The following is an 18207-nucleotide window of genomic DNA, read 5'->3' on the forward strand; positions in this document are numbered from 1 at the left end:
AAAGTATACTTGTACTCCAATTTAGGATTTGAATTAAAACATGCATCACATTAATTTCTGAATTAATTATAACAGCAAACAGTCTCTTAACATTGACAATTTGAAAACCCTTTCTCTAATAGTCTCACCTGTACGAAAGTAAAGTTTCTGATTGTCAATTTGGATATCTACATATTTAGTAGATTTTTTTAAAGTAATTTGGAAAATATGACTCGATTTAGATTGTTTGAAATTCAGTTGAATTTTAATCATTTCTGTTCAAAATGTATACATCAGATTGTTTTGGTTAGCCACCAACTTCTGATAATTTGACAGGAACATTAATTTCGGAAATAATGATTATATCATTAAACCGTCTTCATTATTGATTGAAATATAGATTTAAAATGAAAATAAGTGAATGATATATAGTCAAAAAGAGCAATTGACCAATGACGATGGCTGCCATTAATGCCAGTTTTTCTTTATAGATATTTTGAAAGAAAAAAAAATTAAAGTAGCAAATTTTTTAAGTTTTATATTTGGTTCAATATTTTTGACCTTATTTTGTTTTTGTTTCAGATACCAGCTCCAGGATATTTACGTCGGAACAGGTAAAGTATGAATCGGAAAGTAAGTATATTTTTTTTTTTATTTATTAATAGTTGTCCTATAGATATTAAAATAATTTGAATATGTATTATAGATAGACGGCAGCCCAGAGAGAAGAAGAGAGTACAGTCCTAGACCTGGAGACGATTAAATTGAAGATGCCTAGATGCCTAGATGATGATGTAGGTATTTTGTCATTACAATTGTACTTAAACTGTTAATAAGTTGTAAGGTAATAAAATCAGTTTTCCCTGGAGAAACAGCTTGAAAATTTATTACAAATTAGTCCAAAATTTCTTTTTCAAATTTATACTCTAATGAAATATATTTTAATAAAAAAGTATACTTGTATTCCAATTTAGGATTTGAATTAAAACATGCATCACATTAATTTCTGAATTAATTATAACAGCAAATAGTCTCTTAACATTGACAATTTGGAAACCATTTCTCTAATAGTCTCAACTGAACGAAAGTAAAGTTTCTGATTGTCAATTTGGATATCTACATATTTAGTCGATTTTTTTAAAGTAATTTGGAAAATATGACTCGATTTAGATTGTTTGAAATTCAGTTGAATTTTAATCATTTCTGTTCAAAATGCATACATCAGATTGTTTTGGTTAGCCACCAACTTCTGATAATTTGACAGGAACATTAATTTTGGAAATAATGATTATATCATTAAACCGTCTTCATTATTGATTGAAATATAGTTTTAAAATGAAAATAAGTGAATGATATATAGTCAAAAAGAGCAATTGACCAATGATGATGGCTGCCATTAATGCCAGTTTTTCTTTATAGATATTTTGAAAGAAAAAAAAAACTGTTAATAAGTTGTAAGGTAATAAAATCAGTTTTCCCTGGAGAAACAGCTTGAAAATTTATTACAAATTAGTCCAAAATTTCTTTTTCAACTTTATACTCTAATGAAATATATTTTAATAAAAAAGTATACTTGTATTCCAATTTAGGATTTGAATTAAAACATGCATCACATTAATTTCTGAATTAATTATAACAGCAAATAGTCTCTTAACATTGACAATTTGGAAACCCTTTCTCTAATAGTCTCACCTGAACGAAAGTAAAGTTTCCGATTGTCAATTTGGATATCTACATATTTAGTCGATTTTTTTAAAGTAATTTGGAAAATATGACTTGATTTAGATTGTTTGAAATTCAGTTGAATTTTAATCATTTCTGTTCAAAATGTATACATCAGATTGTTTTGGTTAGCCACCAACTTCTGACAATTTGACAGGAACATTAATTTCGGAAATAATGATTATATCATTAAACCGTCTTCATTATTGATTGAAATATAGATTTAAAATGAAAATAAGTGAATGATATATAGTCAAAAAGAGCAATTGACCAATGATGATGGCTGCCATAAATGCCAGTTTTTATTTATAGATATTTTGAAAGAAAAAAAATTAAAGTAGCAAATTTTTTAAGTTTTATATTTGGTTCAATATTTTTGAACTTATTTTGTTTTTGTTTCAGATACCAGCTCCAGGATATTTACGTCGGAACAGGTAAAGTATGAATCGGAAAGTAAGTATATTTTTTTTTTATTTATTAATAGTTGTCTAATAGATATTAAAATAATTTGAATATGTATTACAGATAGATGGGAGCCAACAGAGAAGAAGAAGACAGTACAGTCCTAGACATGGAGATGATTAAATTGTAGATGCCAAGATGATGATGTAGGTATTTTGTTGTTACAATTGTAAAACTGTTAATAGTTGTAAGGTAATAAAATCAGTTTTCCCTGGAGAAACAGCTTGAAAATTTATTACAAATTAGTCCAAAATTTCTTTTCAAATTTATACTCTAATGAAAAAAGTAATACTTGTACTCCAATTTAGGATTTGAATTAAAACATGCATCACATTAATTTCTGAATTAATTATAACAGCAAATAGTCTCTTAACATTGACAATTTGGAAACCCTTTCTCTAATAGTCTCACCTGTACGAAAGTAAAGTTTCCGATTGTCAATTTGGATATCTACATATTTAGTCGATTTTTTTTTAAAGTAATTTGGAAAATATGACTTGATTTAGATTGTTTGAAATTCAGTTGAATTTTAATCATTTCTGTTCAAAATGTATACATCAGATTGTTTTGGTTAGCCACCAACTTCTGATAATTTGACACGCACATTAATTTCGGAAATAATGATTATATCATTAAACCGTCTTCATTACTGATTGAAATATAGATTTAAAATGAAAATAAGTTAATGATATACAGTCAAAAAGAGCAATTGACCAATGATGATGGCTGCCATTAATGCCAGTTTTTCTTTATAGATATTTTGAAAGAAAAACAAATTAAAGTAGCAAATTTTTTAAGTTTTATATTTGGTTCAATATTTTTGAACTTATTTTGTTTTTGTTTCAGATACCAGCCCCAGGATATTTACGTCAGGACAGGTAACATATGCATCGGAAAGTAAGTATATTTTTTTTTTATTTATTAATAGTTGTCTAATAGATATTAAAATAATTTGAATATGTATTACAGATAGACGGGAGCCAACAGAGAAGAAGAAGACAGTACAGTCCTAGACATGGAGATGATTAAATTGTAGATGCCAAGATCATGATGTAGGTATTTTGTTGTTACAATTGTACTTAAACTGTTAATAGTTGTAAGGTAATAAAATCAGTTTTCCCTGGAGAAACAGCTTGAAAATTTATTACAAATTAGTCCAAAATTTCTTTTCAAATTTATAACCCAAAGAAAAAAGTATACTTGTACTCCAATTTAGGATTTGAATTAAAACATGCATCACATTAATTTCTGAATTATTTTTTTAACAGCAAATAGTCTCTTAACATTGACAATTTGGAAACCCTTTCTCTAATAGTCTCACCTGTACGAAAGAAAAGTTTCCGATTGTCAATTTGGATATCTACATATTTAGTCGATTTTTTTTTAAAGTAATTTGGAAAATATGACTTGATTTAGATTGTTTGAAATTCAGTTGAATTTTAATCATTTCTGTTCAAAATGTATACATCAGATTGTTTTGGTTAGCCACCAACTTCTGATAATTTGACACGCACATTAATTTCGGAAATAATGATTATATCATTAAACCGTCTTCATTACTGATTGAAATATAGATTTAAAATGAAAATAAGTTAATGATATACAGTCAAAAAGAGCAATTGACCAATGATGATGGCTGCCATTAATGCCAGTTTTTCTTTATAGACATTTTGAAAGAAAAACAAATTAAAGTAGCAAATTTTTTAAGTTTTATATTTGGTTCAATATTTTTGAACTTATTTTGTTTTTGTTTCAGATACCAGCCCCAGGATATTTACGTCAGGACAGGTAACATATGCATCGGAAAGTAAGTATATTTTTTTTATTTTTTAATAGTTGTCTAATAGATATTAAAATAATTTGAATATGTATTACAGATAGACGGGAGCCAACAGAGAAGAAGAAGACAGTACAGTCCTAGACATGGAGATGATTAAATTGTAGATGCCAAGATCATGATGTAGGTATTTTGTTGTTACAATTGTACTTAAACTGTTAATAGTTGTAAGGTAATAAAATCAGTTTTCCCTGGAGAAACAGCTTGAAAATTTATTACAAATTAGTCCAAAATTTCTTTTCAAATTTATACTCTAATGAAAAAAGTAATACTTGTACTCCAATTTAGGATTTGAATTAAAACATGCATCACATTAATTTCTGAATTAATTATAACAGCAAATAGTCTCTTAACATTGACAATTTGGAAACCCTTTCTCTAATAGTCTCACCTGTACGAAAGTAAAGTTTCCGATTGTCAATTTGGATATCTACATATTTAGTCGATTTTTTTTTAAAGTAATTTGGAAAATATCACTTGATTTAGATTGTTTGAAATTCATTTGAATTTTAATCATTTCTGTTCAAAATGTATACATCAGATTGTTTTGGTTAGCCACCAACTTCTGATAATTTGACACGCACATTAATTTCGGAAATAATGATTATATCATTAAACCGTCTTCATTACTGATTGAAATATAGATTTAAAATGAAAATAAGTTAATGATATACAGTCAAAAAGAGCAATTGACCAATGATGATGGCTGCCATTAATGCCAGTTTTTCTTTATAGATATTTTGAAAGAAAAACAAATTAAAGTAGCAAATTTTTTAAGTTTTATATTTGGTTCAATATTTTTGAACTTATTTTGTCTTTGTTTCAGATACCAGCCCCAGGATATTTACGTCAGGACAGGTAACATATGCATCGGAAAGTAAGTATATTTTTTTTATTTATTAATAGTTGTCTAATAGATATTAAAATAATTTGAATATGTATTACAGATAGACGGGAGCCAACAGAGAAGAAGAAGACAGTACAGTCCTAGACATGGAGATGATTAAATTGTAGATGCCAAGATGATGATGTAGGTATTTTGTTGTTACAATTGTACTTAAACTGTTAATAGTTGTAAGGTAATAAAATCAGTTTTCCCTGGAGAAACAGCTTGAAAATTTATTACAAATTAGTCCAAAATTTCTTTTCAAATTTATACTCTAATGAAAAAAGTAATACTTGTACTCCAATTTAGGATTTGAATTAAAACATGCATCACATTAATTTCTGAATTAATTATAACAGCAAATAGTCTCTTAACATTGACAATTTGGAAACCCTTTCTCTAATAGTCTCACCTGTACGAAAGTAAAGTTTCCGATTGTCAATTTGGATATCTACATATTTAGTCGATTTTTTTTTAAAGTAATTTGGAAAATATCACTTGATTTAGATTGTTTGAAATTCAGTTGAATTTTAATCATTTCTGTTCAAAATGTATACATCAGATTGTTTTGGTTAGCCACCAACTTCTGATAATTTGACACGCACATTAATTTCGGAAATAATGATTATATCATTAAACCGTCTTCATTACTGATTGAAATATAGATTTAAAATGAAAATAAGTTAATGATATACAGTCAAAAAGAGCAATTGACCAATGATGATGGCTGCCATTAATGCCAGTTTTTCTTTATAGATATTTTGAAAGAAAAACAAATTAAAGTAGCAAATTTTTTAAGTTTTATATTTGGTTCAATATTTTTGAACTTATTTTGTTTTTGTTTCAGATACCAGCCCCAGGATATTTACGTCAGGACAGGTAACATATCAGGCCTCTACAATAACTTTTTTTTCAACTTGTCCAGTAGGAGAAGTACATACCAAAACTTACTTGTCCGAATGAAATTGTAACTTGTCCAAAAAAAATCTTAACAATAACCTTTTTTGCATTTTTATTTGATTGAATTAAAACAATAGAACAGAATTTGATTTTCACATATCTTTTGCAATACTTTTCAATAATATGAGTCGAGAACAACTGAATCTAGTCATGTCACATGACATAGTTTCTAGTTTTCATTATTGCAAAAGTCTCATCAGACCCTGAACATGAGGCACTGTCTGATAGGTTTGCCAATGTACACTCATTGGATTTGTATCCTGGTTTTTTTAAGTTGAAAAAAGTGTATTCAAATGCAATCAATTAAAAAAAGAAGATGAGGTATGATTACCAATGAGACAACTCTCTGCAAGAGATCAAATGACACAGAAATTAACAACTATAGGTCACTGTATTGCAAGTATTGTTTTTTCTACATATGATCAAATATGATTTTGTGAATTTTATGGTAAATAATTTCTTAATTTTTATTTAAAAAATATTTTTGTTAAAAAATTAGGGGTATGGTATTTATAAAGCAACAGAATAAGGTAGGGAAACGAGGTACTGATTTGTCTTGGTCCCGACATGTCTCCTGCCTTACCAAACTGTCTATTAATTATGTCTATTAAATATGTCGCCTACGGTGCCAAACTGTCTATTAAACTTGGAGCCGAATCGTTTCCGAGAACCTGCTAAAAAGTACCTGACAAAAAACCAGTTTTAAATTATCGATTGCAAGTAAGCATGTCAAATTAATACTTGTTTTTTGTTTATAATTACTTTGTTCATCAAAGTTGAATTAAATTTATTTTCTGCAGAATAATTTTACTTGTCCCGTCGGACAAGCTTGATATAGCTTTTACTTGTCCGACCTTTTTTTCCTCTGGTACCGGACAATCGGACAAGCGTTATTGTCGAGCCCTGCATATGCATCGGAAAGTAAGTATATTTTTTTTTATTTATTAATAGTTGTCTAATAGATATTAAAATAATTTGAATATGTATTACAGATAGACGGGAGCCAACAGAGAAGAAGAAGACAGTACAGTCCTAGACATGGAGATGATTAAATTGTAGATGCCAAGATGATGATGTAGGTATTTTGTTGTTACAATTGTACTTAAACTGTTAATAGTTGTAAGGTAATAAAATCAGTTTTCCCTGGAGAAACAGCTTGAAAATTTATTACAAATTAGTCCAAAATTTCTTTTCAAATTTATACTCTAATGAAAAAAGTATACTTGTACTCCAATTTAGGATTTGAATTAAAACATGCATCACATTAATTTCTGAATTAATTATAACAGCAAATAGTCTCTTAACATTGACAATTTGGAAACCCTTTCTCTAATAGTCTCACCTGTACGAAAGTAAAGTTTCCGATTGTCAATTTGGATATCTTCATATTTAGTCGATTTTTTTTTAAAGTAATTTGGAAAATATGACTTGATTTAGATTGTTTGAAATTCAGTTGAATTTTAATCATTTCTGTTCAAAATGTATACATCAGATTGTTTTGGTTAGCCACCAACTTCTGATAATTTGACACACACATTAATTTCGGAAATAATGATTATATCATTAAACCGTCTTCATTACTGATTGAAATATAGATTTAAAATGAAAATAAGTTTATGATATACAGTCAAAAAGAGCAATTGACCAATGATGATGGCTGCCATTAATGCCAGTTTTTCTTTATAGATATTTTGAAAGAAAAAAAAATTAAAGTAGCAAATTTTTTAAGTTTTATATTTGGTTCAATATTTTTGAACTTATTTTGTTTTTGTTTCAGATACCAGCCCCAGGATATTTACGTCAGGACAGGTAACATATCAGGCCTCTACAATAACTTTTTTTTCAACTTGTCCAGTAGGAGAAGTACATACCAAAACTTACTTGTCCGAATGAAATTGTAACTTGTCCAAAAAAAATCTTAACAATAACCTTTTTTGCATTTTTATTTGATTGAATTAAAACAATAGAACAGAATTTGATTTTCACATATCTTTTGCAATACTTTTCAATAATATGAGTCGAGAACAACTGAATCTAGTCATGTCACATGACATAGTTTCTAGTTTTCATTATTGCAAAAGTCTCATCAGACCCTGAACATGAGGCACTGTCTGATAGGTTTGCCAATGTACACTCATTGGATTTGTATCCTGGTTTTTTTAAGTTGATAAAAGTGTATTCAAATGCAATCAATTAAAAAAAGAAGATGAGGTATGATTACCAATGAGACAACTCTCTGCAAGAGATCAAATGACACAGAAATTAACAACTATAGGTCACTGTATTGCAAGTATTGTTTTTTCTACATATGATCAAATATGATTTTGTGAATTTTATGGTAAATAATTTCTTAATTTTTATTTAAAAAATATTTTTGTTAAAAAATTAGGGGTATGGTATTTATAAAGCAACAGAATAAGGTAGGGAAACGAGGTACTGATTTGTCTTGGTCCCGACATGTCTCCTGCCTTACCAAACTGTCTATTAATTATGTCTATTAAATATGTCGCCTACGGTGCCAAACTGTCTATTAAACTTGGAGCCGAATCGTTTCCGAGAACCTGCTAAAAAGTACCTGACAAAAAACCAGTTTTAAATTATCGATTGCAAGTAAGCATGTCAAATTAATACTTGTTTTTTGTTTATAATTACTTTGTTCATCAAAGTTGAATTAAATTTATTTTCTGCAGAATAATTTTACTTGTCCCGTCGGACAAGCTTGATATAGCTTTTACTTGTCCGACCTTTTTTTCCTCTGGTACCGGACAATCGGACAAGCGTTATTGTCGAGCCCTGCATATGCATCGGAAAGTAAGTATATTTTTTTTTATTTATTAATAGTTGTCTAATAGATATTAAAATAATTTGAATATGTATTACAGATAGACGGGAGCCAACAGAGAAGAAGAAGACAGTACAGTCCTAGACATGGAGATGATTAAATTGTAGATGCCAAGATGATGATGTAGGTATTTTGTTGTTACAATTGTACTTAAACTGTTAATAGTTGTAAGGTAATAAAATCAGTTTTCCCTGGAGAAACAGCTTGAAAATTTATTACAAATTAGTCCAAAATTTCTTTTCAAATTTATACTCTAATGAAAAAAGTATACTTGTACTCCAATTTAGGATTTGAATTAAAACATGCATCACATTAATTTCTGAATTATTTATAACAGCAAATAGTCTCTTAACATTGACAATTTGGAAACCCTTTCTCTAATAGTCTCACCTGTACGAAAGTAAAGTTTCCGATTGTCAATTTGGATATCTTCATATTTAGTCGATTTTTTTTTAAAGTAATTTGGAAAATATGACTTGATTTAGATTGTTTGAAATTCAGTTGAATTTTAATCATTTCTGTTCAAAATGTATACATCAGATTGTTTTGGTTAGCCACCAACTTCTGATAATTTGACACACACATTAATTTCGGAAATAATGATTATATCATTAAACCGTCTTCATTACTGATTGAAATATAGATTTAAAATGAAAATAAGTTTATGATATACAGTCAAAAAGAGCAATTGACCAATGATGATGGCTGCCATTAATGCCAGTTTTTCTTTATAGATATTTTGAAAGAAAAACAAATTAAAGTAGCAAATTTTTTAAGTTTTATATTTGGTTCAATATTTTTGAACTTATTTTGTCTTTGTTTCAGATACCAGCCCCAGGATATTTAAGTCAGGACAGGTAACATATGCATCGGAAAGTAAGTATATTTTTTTTTATTTATTAATAGTTGTCTAATAGATATTAAAATAATTTGAATATATATTACAGATAGACGGGAGCCAACAGAGAAGAAGAAGACAGTACAGTCCTAGACATGGAGATGATTAAATTGTAGATGCCAAGATGATGATGTAGGTATTTTGTTGTTACAATTGTACTTAAACTGTTAATAGTTGTAAGGTAATAAAATCAGTTTTCCCTGGAGAAACAGCTTGAAAATTTATTACAAATTAGTCCAAAATTTCTTTTCAAATTTATACTCTAATGAAAAAAGTATACTTGTACTCCAATTTAGGATTTGAATTAAAACATGCATCACATTAATTTCTGAATTATTTTTTTAACAGCAAATAGTCTCTTAACATTGACAATTTGGAAACCCTTTCTCTAATAGTCTCACCTGTACGAAAGAAAAGTTTCCGATTGTCAATTTGGATATCTACATATTTAGTCGATTTTTTTTTAAAGTAATTTGGAAAATATGACTTGATTTAGATTGTTTGAAATTCAGTTGAATTTTAATCATTTCTGTTCAAAATGTATACATCAGATTGCTTTGGTTAGCCACCAACTTCTGATAATTTGACACGCACATTAATTTCGGAAATAATGATTATATCATTAAACCGTCTTCATTACTGATTGAAATATAGATTTAAAATGAAAATAAGTTAATGATATACAGTCAAAAAGAGCAATTGACCAATGATGATGGCTGCCATTAATGCCAGTTTTTCTTTATAGACATTTTGAAAGAAAAACAAATTAAAGTAGCAAATTTTTTAAGTTTTATATTTGGTTCAATATTTTTGAACTTATTTTGTTTTTGTTTCAGATACCAGCCCCAGGATATTTACGTCAGGACAGGTAACATATGCATCGGAAAGTAAGTATATTTTTTTTATTTTTTAATAGTTGTCTAATAGATATTAAAATAATTTGAATATGTATTACAGATAGACGGGAGCCAACAGAGAAGAAGAAGACAGTACAGTCCTAGACATGGAGATGATTAAATTGTAGATGCCAAGATCATGATGTAGGTATTTTGTTGTTACAATTGTACTTAAACTGTTAATAGTTGTAAGGTAATAAAATCAGTTTTCCCTGGAGAAACAGCTTGAAAATTTATTACAAATTAGTCCAAAATTTCTTTTCAAATTTATACTCTAATGAAAAAAGTAATACTTGTACTCCAATTTAGGATTTGAATTAAAACATGCATCACATTAATTTCTGAATTAATTATAACAGCAAATAGTCTCTTACCATTGACAATTTGGAAACCCTTTCTCTAATAGTCTCACCTGTACGAAAGTAAAGTTTCCGATTGTCAATTTGGATATCTACATATTTAGTCGATTTTTTTTTAAAGTAATTTGGAAAATATCACTTGATTTAGATTGTTTGAAATTCATTTGAATTTTAATCATTTCTGTTCAAAATGTATACATCAGATTGTTTTGGTTAGCCACCAACTTCTGATAATTTGACACGCACATTAATTTCGGAAATAATGATTATATCATTAAACCGTCTTCATTACTGATTGAAATATAGATTTAAAATGAAAATAAGTTAATGATATACAGTCAAAAAGAGCAATTGACCAATATTGATGGCTGCCATTAATGCCAGTTTTTCTTTATAGATATTTTGAAAGAAAAACAAATTAAAGTAGCAAATTTTTTAAGTTTTATATTTGGTTCAATATTTTTGAACTTATTTTGTCTTTGTTTCAGATACCAGCCCCAGGATATTTACGTCAGGACAGGTAACATATGCATCGGAAAGTAAGTATATTTTTTTTATTTATTAATAGTTGTCTAATAGATATTAAAATAATTTGAATATGTATTACAGATAGACGGGAGCCAACAGAGAAGAAGAAGACAGTACAGTCCTAGACATGGAGATGATTAAATTGTAGATGCCAAGATGATGATGTAGGTATTTTGTTGTTACAATTGTACTTAAACTGTTAATAGTTGTAAGGTAATAAAATCAGTTTTCCCTGGAGAAACAGCTTGAAAATTTATTACAAATTAGTCCAAAATTTCTTTTCAGATTTATACTCTAATGAAAAAAGTAATACTTGTACTCCAATTTAGGATTTGAATTAAAACATGCATCACATTAATTTCTGAATTAATTATAACAGCAAATAGTCTCTTAACATTGACAATTTGGAAACCCTTTCTCTAATAGTCTCACCTGTACGAAAGTAAAGTTTCCGATTGTCAATTTGGATATCTACATATTTAGTCGATTTTTTTTTAAAGTAATTTGGAAAATATCACTTGATTTAGATTGTTTGAAATTCAGTTGAATTTTAATCATTTCTGTTCAAAATGTATACATCAGATTGTTTTGGTTAGCCACCAACTTCTGATAATTTGACACGCACATTAATTTCGGAAATAATGATTATATCATTAAACCGTCTTCATTACTGATTGAAATATAGATTTAAAATGAAAATAAGTTAATGATATACAGTCAAAAAGAGCAATTGACCAATGATGATGGCTGCCATTAATGCCAGTTTTTCTTTATAGATATTTTGAAAGAAAAACAAATTAAAGTAGCAAATTTTTTAAGTTTTATATTTGGTTCAATATTTTTGAACTTATTTTGTCTTTGTTTCAGATACCAGCCCCAGGATATTTACGTCAGGACAGGTAACATATGCATCGGAAAGTAAGTATATTTTTTTTTATTTATTAATAGTTGTCTAATAGATATTAAAATAATTTGAATATGTATTACAGATAGACGGGAGCCAACAGAGAAGAAGAAGACAGTACAGTCCTAGACATGGAGATGATTAAATTGTAGATGCCAAGATGATGATGTAGGTATTTTGTTGTTACAATTGTACTTAAACTGTTAATAGTTGTAAGGTAATAAAATCAGTTTTCCCTGGAGAAACAGCTTGAAAATTTATTACAAATTAGTCCAAAATTTCTTTTCAAATTTATACTCTAATGAAAAAAGTATACTTGTACTCCAATTTAGGATTTGAATTAAAACATGCATCACATTAATTTCTGAATTATTTTTTTAACAGCAAATAGTCTCTTAACATTGACAATTTGGAAACCCTTTCTCTAATAGTCTCACCTGTACGAAAGTAAAGTTTCCGATTGTCAATTTGGATATCTACATATTTAGTCGATTTTTTTTTAAAGTAATTTGGAAAATATGACTTTATTTAGATTGTTTGAAATTCAGTTGAATTTTAATCATTTCTGTTCAAAATGTATACATCAGATTGTTTTGGTTAGCCACCAACTTCTGATAATTTGACACGCACATTAATTTCGGAAATAATGATTATATCATTAAACCGTCTTCATTACTGATTGAAATATAGATTTAAAATGAAAATAAGTTAATGATATACAGTCAAAAAGAGCAATTGACCAATGATGATGGCTGCCATTAATGCCAGTTTTTCTTTATAGACATTTTGAAAGAAAAACAAATTAAAGTAGCAAATTTTTTAAGTTTTATGTTTGGTTCAATATTTTTGAACTTATTTTGTTTTTGTTTCAGATACCAGCCCCAGGATATTAACGTCAGGACAGGTAACATATGCATCGGAAAGTAAGTATATTTTTTTTTATTTATTAATAGTTGTCTAATAGATATTAAAATAATTTGAATATGTATTACAGATAGACGGGAGCCAACAGAGAAGAAGAAGACAGTACAGTCCTAGACATGGAGATGATAAAATTGTAGATGCCAAGATGATGATGTAGGTATTTTGTTGTTACAATTGTACTTAAACTGTTAATAGTTGTAAGGTAATAAAATCAGTTTTCCCTGGAGAAACAGCTTGAAAATTTATTACAAATTAGTCCAAAATTTCTTTTCAAATTTATACTCTAATGAAAAAAGTATACTTGTACTCCAATTTAGGATTTGAATTAAAACACGCATCACATTAATTTCTGAATTATTTTTTTAACAGCAAATAGTCTCTTAACATTGACAATTTGGAAACCCTTTCTCTAATAGTCTCACCTGTACGAAAGAAAAGTTTCCGATTGTCAATTTGGATATCTACATATTTAGTCGATTTTTTTTTAAAGTAATTTGGAAAATATGACTTGATTTAGATTGTTTGAAATTCAGTTGAATTTTAATCATTTCTGTTCAAATGTATACATCAGATTGTTTTGGTTAGCCACCAACTCCTGATAATTTGACACGCACATTAATTTCGGAAATAATGATTATATCATTAAACCGTATTCATTACTGATTGAAATATAGATTTAAAATGAAAATAAGTTAATGATATACAGTCAAAAAGAGCAATTGACCAATGATGATGGCTGCCATTAATGCCAGTTTTTCTTTATAGATATTTTGAAAGAAAAACAAATTAAAGTAGCAAATTTTTTAAGTTTTATATTTGGTTCAATATTTTTGAACTTATTTTGTCTTTGTTTCAGATACCAGCCCCAGGATATTTACGTCAGGACAGGTAACATATGCATCGGAAAGTAAGTATATTTTTTTTTATTTATTAATAGTTGTCTAATAGATATTAAAATAATTTGAATATGTATTACAGATAGACGGGAGCCAACAGAGAAGAAGAAGACAGTACAGTCCTAGACAAGGAGATGATTAAATTGTAGATGCCAAGATGATGATGTAGGTATTTTGTTGTTACAATTGTACTTAAACTGTTAATAGTTGTAAGGTAATAAAATCAGTTTTCTCTGGAGAAACAGCTTGAAAATTTATTACAAATTAGTCCAAAATTTCTTTTCAAATTTATACTCTAATGAAAAAAGTATACTTGTACTCCAATTTAGGATTTGAATTAAAACATGCATCACATTAATTTCTGAATTAATTATAACAGCAAATAGTCTCTTAACATTGACAATTTGGAAACCCTTTCTCTAATAGTCTCACCTGTACGAAAGTAAAGTTTCCGATTGTCAATTTGGATATCTACATATTTAGTCGATTTTTTTTTAAAGTAATTTGGAAAATATGACTTGATTTAGATTGTTTGAAATTCCGTTGAATTTTTATCATTTCTGTTCAAAATGTATACATCAGATTGTTTTGGTTAGCCACCAACTTCTGATAATTTGACACGCACATTAATTTCGGAAATAATGATTATATCATTAAACCGTCTTCATTACTGATTGAAATATAGATTTAAAATGAAAATAAGTTAATGATATACAGTCAAAAAGAGCAATTGACCAATGATGATGGCTGCCATTAATGCCAGTTTTTCTTTATAGACATTTTGAAAGAAAAACAAATTAAAGTAGCAAATTTTTTAAGTTTTATATTTGGTTCAATATTTTTGAACTTATTTTGTTTTTGTTTCAGATACCAGCCCCAGGATATTTACGTCAGGACAGGTAACATATGCATCGGAAAGTAAGTATATTTTTTTTTATTTATTAATAGTTGTCTAATAGATATTAAAATAATTTGAATATGTATTACAGATAGACGGGAGCCAACAGAGAAGAAGAAGACAGTACAGTCCTAGACATGGAGATGATTAAATTGTAGATGCCAAGATGATGATGTAGGTATTTTGTTGTTACAATTGTACTTAAACTGTTAATAGTTGTAAGGTAATAAAATCAGTTTTCCCTGGAGAAACAGCTTGAAAATTTATTACAAATTAGTCCAAAATTTCTTTTCAAATTTATACTCTAATGAAAAAAGTAATACTTGTACTCCAATTTAGGATTTGAATTAAAACATGCATCACATTAATTTCTGAATTAATTATAACAGCAAATAGTCTCTTAACATTGACAATTTGGAAACCCTTTCTCTAATAGTCTCACCTGTACGAAAGTAAAGTTTCCGATTGTCAATTTGGATATCTACATATTTAGTCGATTTTTTTTTAAAGTAATTTGGAAAATATCACTTGATTTAGATTGTTTGAAATTCAGTTGAATTTTAATCATTTCTGTTCAAAATGTATACATCAGATTGTTTTGGTTAGCCACCAACTTCTGATAATTTGACACGCACATTAATTTCGGAAATAATGATTATATCATTAAACCGTCTTCATTACTGATTGAAATATAGATTTAAAATGAAAATAAGTTAATGATATACAGTCAAAAAGAGCAATTGACCAATGATGATGGCTGCCATTAATGCCAGTTTCTCTTTATAGATATTTTGAAAGAATACAAATTAAAGTAGCAAATTTTTTAAGTTTTATATTTAGTTCAATATTTTTGAACTTATTTTGTCTTTGTTTCAGATACCAGCCCCAGGATATTTACGTCAGGACAGGTAACATATGCATCGGAAAGTAAGTTTATTTTTTTTTATTTATTAATAGTTGTCTAATAGATATTAAAATAATTTGAATATGTATTACAGATAGACGGGAGCCAACAGAGAAGAAGAAGACAGTACAGTCCTAGACATGGAGATGATTAAATTGTAGATGCCAAGATGATGATGTAGGTATTTTGTTGTTACAATTGTACTTAAACTGTTAATAGTTGTAAGGTAATAAAATCAGTTTTCCCTGGAGAAACAGCTTGAAAATTTATTACAAATTAGTCCAAAATTTCTTTTCAAATTTATACTCTAATGAAAAAAGTATACTTGTACTCCAATTTAGGATTTGAATTAAAACATGCATCACATTAATTTCTGAATTATTTTTTTAACAGCAAATAGTCTCTTAACATTGACAATTTGGAAACCCTTTCTCTAATAGTCTCACCTGTACGAAAGAAAAGTTTCTGATTGTCAATTTGGATATCTACATATTTAGTCGATTTTTTTTTAAAGTAATTTGGAAAATATGACTTGATTTAGATTGTTTGAAATTCAGTTGAATTTTAATCATTTCTGTTCAAATGTATACATCAGATTGTTTTGGTTAGCCACCAACTTCTGATAATTTGACACGCACATTAATTTCGGAAATAATGATTATATCATTAAACCAAATTCATTACTGATTGAAATATAGATTTAAAATGAAAATAAGTTAATGATATACAGTCAAAAAGAGCAATTGACCAATGATGATGGCTGCCATTAATGCCAATTTTTCTTTATAGATATTTTGAAAGAAAAACAAATTAAAGTAGCAAATTTTTTAAGTTTTATATTTGGTTCAATATTTTTGAACTTATTTTGTCTTTGTTTCAGATACCAGCCCCAGGATATTTACGTCAGGACAGGTAACATATGCATCGGAAAGTAAGTATATTTTTTTTTATTTATTAATAGTTGTCTAATAGATATTAAAATAATTTGAATATGTATTACAGATAGACGGGAGCCAACAGAGAAGAAGAAGACAGTACAGTCCTAGACATGGAGATGATTAAATTGTAGATGCCAAGATGATGATGTAGGTATTTTGTTGTTACAATTGTACTTAAACTGTTAATAGTTGTAAGGTAATAAAATCAGTTTTCTCTGGAGAAACAGCTTGAAAATTTATTACAAATTAGTCCAAAATTTCTTTTCAAATTTATAACCCAAAGAATACTTGTACTCCAATTTAGGATTTGAATTAAAACATGCATCACATTAATTTCTGAATTAATTATAACAGCAAATAGTCTCTTAACATTGACAATTTGGAAACCCTTTCTCTAATAGTCTCACCTGTACGAAAGTAAAGTTTCCGATTGTCAATTTGGATATCTACATATTTAGTCGATTTTTTTTTAAAGTAATTTGGAAAATATGACTTGATTTAGATTGTTTGAAATTCCGTTGAATTTTAATCATTTCTGTTCAAAATGTATACATCAGATTGTTTTGGTTAGCCACCAACTTCTGATAATTTGACACGCACATTAATTTCGGAAATAATGATTATATCATTTAACCGTCTTCATTACTGATTGAAATATAGATTTAAAATGAAAATAAGTTAATGATATACAGTCAAAAAGAGCAATTGACCAATGATGATGGCTGCCATTAATGCCAGTTTTTCTTTATAGACATTTTGAAAGAAAAACAAATTAAAGTAGCAAATTTTTTAAGTTTTATATTTGGTTCAATATTTTTGAACTTATTTTGTTTTTGTTTCAGATACCAGCCCCAGGATATTAACGTCAGGACAGGTAACATATGCATCGGAAAGTAAGTATATTTTTTTTATTTATTAATAGTTGTCTAATAGATATTAAAATAATTTGAATATGTATTACAGATAGACGGGAGCCAACAGAGAAGAAGAAGACAGTACAGTCCTAGACATGGAGATGATTAAATTGTAGATGCCAAGATGATGATGTAGGTATTTTGTTGTTACAATTGTACTTAAACTGTTAATAGTTGTAAGGTAATAAAATCAGTTTTCCCTGGAGAAACAGCTTGAAAATTTATTACAAATTAGTCCAAAATTTCTTTTCAAATTTATACTCTAATGAAAAAAGTATACTTGTACTCCAATTTAGGATTTGAATTAAAACATGCATCACATTAATTTCTGAATTATTTTTTTAACAGCAAATAGTCTCTTAACATTGACAATTTGGAAACCCTTTCTCTAATAGTCTCACCTGTACGAAAGAAAAGTTTCCGATTGTCAATTTGGATATCTACATATTTAGTCGATTTT

The 18207-nt window shown here is 27.9% G+C and overlaps 1 long non-coding RNA gene across 15 annotated transcripts in view; it reads left to right on the forward strand.

The window, feature by feature from the left end:
- The first annotated feature begins 567 nt into the window (after window positions 1-567).
- The window catches only part of LOC127735168 (uncharacterized), a 38490-nt gene continuing 20850 nt past the window's right edge, over window positions 568-18207 (forward strand). For 12 of the 15 annotated variants that reach the window (XR_007998151.1, XR_007998146.1, XR_007998148.1 and 9 more), the window contains exons 1-9: window positions 568-773; window positions 2104-2309; window positions 4827-5030; window positions 11330-11533; window positions 12237-12441; window positions 14054-14258; window positions 14961-15165; window positions 15868-16072; window positions 16776-16980. This is a non-coding gene — a long non-coding RNA (uncharacterized LOC127735168). Of the gene's footprint in view, window positions 774-2103; window positions 2310-4826; window positions 5031-11329; window positions 11534-12236; window positions 12442-14053; window positions 14259-14960; window positions 15166-15867; window positions 16073-16775; window positions 16981-17707; window positions 17880-18207 lie in introns of all 15 variants that reach the window. The other 3 variants (XR_007998156.1, XR_007998157.1, XR_007998155.1) reach the window with 3 other exon arrangements.

Source organism: Mytilus californianus, unplaced genomic scaffold (genome assembly GCF_021869535.1).
Source record: "Mytilus californianus isolate M0D057914Y unplaced genomic scaffold, xbMytCali1.0.p SCAF_3, whole genome shotgun sequence".
Classification (NCBI taxonomy): Eukaryota; Metazoa; Mollusca; class Bivalvia; order Mytilida; family Mytilidae; genus Mytilus; species Mytilus californianus.